Consider the following 3,754-nt stretch of genomic DNA (forward strand, 5'->3'; position numbering starts at 1 on the left):
CACCTTTGTGTTCCTTCAAGTGAGTGAGCCAAGATGATTTGGGAAGCACACTATAGTTGGGCCACTGGGCATTTCGGGGTCAAGAAAATAGTGGCAATACTACAAAAGTATTTCTACTCGCTAAACCTTCAACAAGTTGTAGGGAAGTACATCAGATCCTGCACTACCTGTGCCATTGCCAAACTGACCATCAAGAAGCAAGGCCTCTATATTCCGTTTCCTACCCCTAGTCGACCTTGGGAATCCATATCCACCAATTATATGTTGGGAATTCCTTCTACTAAGCATGGAAATGACTGTGTTTTTGCGGCTATTGACAGATTCTTGAAGATGACCATTCTAGCAGCCTACAAGAAGAATATCATAGCTGAAGCCATTGCTAAACTCTTCTTTGAACGAGTGTGGGTTGTTACAGGTCTATTTGGGCACATCACTCCTGACATTCAGATTAGTACAATTAGGGCTCATCAAACCCTAATTCAGTTGTTACATTCCCTAGACAAGTCATCAAATTGAATGCTTCCATCCATGAAAGTTTCCTAGCCTGAAACCCTACTGAAATGCCTCCTTGGCACACCAGTGTAGCCTTGGTCAAGGGTAACTGCATTGTAGAGTAGGTAGGCCCATTTAGGCTTGCACTGCAGTGCACTTAGGCCCTCTTTGACCTACGCTGGGCAAGAATGAGCGAAATTCACATTGGATTTTGGGAATATTCTCTGATTATAGAGCATTCTAGAAGGGTGCCCAGCTCTTATCTCATCCTATAAGGTCGACTTTGGATAGGCTATGGATCAATTAGCCCTCTATCCTTTCATCCCTTTCTCCATGGAAACTAGCTCCAATTTTGGAAAACCATTCAATACCCAATTTATGGCATAACCACCTGCATTTCCCTATAAATTGACCACTCATCATAGTGATCAAGAGGATGGAATTTGAAAATTATAGAGATATATTGTTGTTTTGAGATTTGAGTTCATGTCAAGTAATGTTATGCTGCTGGATTGATGTGCTTTTGGTCTGACAAGGGTTTGGACTGAAGTTGGAGGAGTGACACAGGATCAAACTGCTTTGGGTGTAACTCTTCCTTCTACATCAATAAAGTTGTTTGTTCATTTTCCCATATTCTTGTTCATATCTATGATGCATATATGTTTCAATGTGGTCGATTCCATTGGTTTATAGTAGATATATCATGTATGCTTTGATAGTTATCGTTTTCTATTTCTGTTGACAGGTACTAGTTGAGCAGATTTAGTTCAAGTGGAAGCGTCAGGAGCAATTCAAAGGAGATCAAGGAAGTGAAAGATCACAAGTAAGTTCCTTCATCTCATCTATCTATTATAGGAAAATGTCAAACCACTTTATTTATGTTGTTCTAAGTGTAGCTACCCACTTAGCGAAAATGTGTTTATTCGTAGATACAAATTCCATATAACATGGTACACTTTGGGATCCCACAGTCTATCATCTCAGATCGGGACAATAGGTTCCTCAATACATTTTGGTCCAGTCTCTGGTCAATGCTGGACACCAAGCTCACTAAGTCCACAACTTTCCCTCCCCAAATTGATGGCCAGATAGAGATTGTCAATAGGATGATCGTACACATTCTATGCATGTACAACTCAAAGCATCCACGAACATGGGATGAGAGCCCTCCCTATTTCCAGCACAACTATAACCGGGCTCTCCACAGCTCGACTGGCCACAACCCTTATCAGGTGGGCTTGGGATTCCAGCCACTATGTTCCATTGATGTGGCCATACCATTTGCAGCTACTCGGGCAGATTCGTCTCATGTCCAGTTAGAAGCCGATAAGGCAAACAACTTCATTGAGCACATCCAACATATCCGCCAACAGGTCCATGACATTCTGGAGAAATCAAATGCCAAGTACAAGTAGCGACATGATCAACATCAGGTGCCACAAAAGTTTTAGGTGGGCGACAAAGTCTAGTTGCATTTGCAGAAGGAACGCCTTACCAGAGCCTATCATAAACTCAGACCACTCCGATATGGTCCTTACACCACTACCCCTTCCTTGGCCTGCACCTAATGTTCAATGTGGACCACCTTTGACGATACTTCCCACCATTGCTGGACACATCAGACATTATAGAACAACTCACACCTACAGAGTTAAATCCAGATTGCATGGATCAAGCCACAACTGATCGGATCATGGACACGTAGATCAAGAACACTCGCCAGAAGAAGATCCAACTGTATCGAGTTATCAAAGCAGGCCAACTCCTTCACTAGGGCAAGTGGCTGACCAGGGACCAAGTTCAGCAGAAGTTTCCTCATCTCATGGAGGAACTCAACGCAATGGAGACCATTGCTTCCTAAGGGGGGAGGAATGATCCAGATGGATATTGGTGGCCACCTGCCAATTCCACTTGGACTCCCACCATTGTTTCTTTTAGTTTTTCAGTTTCCTTAACTGTAGCACAATTTACTAATTTTAGCAGTTTTTCAGGTCCTAAACTTCTCGATCCGTTTTGAGGCCCTAAACGACGTTTTTTAGGAAATCTACCGCCAACAACTTTTTGTTTAAAATCATATTTTCCATCGTATTCCTCGGAGAGATCTTTCCAATGGGTTATGATGTGCATCAAACAAAGATAATATGACCAAGTCACGACCCTGGGAAGTTGGATGTCCAACTCACCCCAACAGGGCCGATAAACTCTTGGTGTTACATCTCCTTGCATTAGGGCTTTGGTTGTTTACGGTTTTCTCTTATTGTTCAATAATAAAAAGGCCCTTGAGCCTCATTGTAATGCAGTTCAGAGGCATGTAGCTGCCACATCTCTTCTCAGAGATAAGCTACCATCACCCAAGATAGTCTTATTTCCATTCTATTTGTAAGCATATTTCAGTATTTGATATTAATGAAATGAAGTGTTATTTCTACTGCATCTTTGTATTTATGGTTATATATGTAATTTGTTGTGTTCCTGTTTAAATCCGGATCAAGGGAAGTGGGAGAGAAATGGGGAGAGAGGAATTAAGAGAGAGAAGGAGAGAGATATGGAGTTGGAGGGGGAGAGAGAGAGGGAAGGAAGAAGAAATACATAAGAGGGGAAAGGTGGAGAGAGAGAGAGAGATATGGAGAGATTATGTGCATGTTTGGGGGTGAAATAGAGAGATCAAATAAGAAAGAGACACTTAAATACAAGAATATATATTATATAGTATTATATAACCAACCTAGATCCATCTTAATCCCGGATCTATCAAGCACTGAGAGGGATCAAATGTCTTGAGGTGCACACCTTTACTCAAGTTTTACACTAAAAAAAGAGGTTTTCACCTCGAGAGATTGGATCCCTCTCGGTGCTTCATAGATATGGGGTTAAGATGGATCTAGGCTAGTTATAAGTATTTGAAGTTTTTATGAGGAAAATCCTACTTGGATATTTTGTATAATTTTAGCATAATTACATGTATTTTATGTATGGTTTTCTATAAATTATAAATATATATTTTTCATGAAATTTATTTTTTCACATCAATACCAAAGCATGGAGTGTTTAACATAGGGTTTAAACCCAGATGTGGGTGATTAATTTGATATTAACGCATATTAGACAGAAGGATGGCAGGCGGCCAGGCCAGAGGGCCACCTGTGTCCCCTTCCATGCCAATTTATGGCAAGCCACAGTCGGCCTGCAGGCACCATTAATCTAGTGCTCAAGTGAAGGAATTCGTAGGAGCTGTTAACACTCAAATTTGCCCCAGGGTGAG

This window comes from Pinus tabuliformis, chromosome 4_1 (assembly GCF_031772625.1).
Source record: "Pinus tabuliformis cultivar Carrire ecotype Pingquan chromosome 4_1, CPIR1, whole genome shotgun sequence".
Classification (NCBI taxonomy): Eukaryota; Viridiplantae; Streptophyta; class Pinopsida; order Pinales; family Pinaceae; genus Pinus; species Pinus tabuliformis.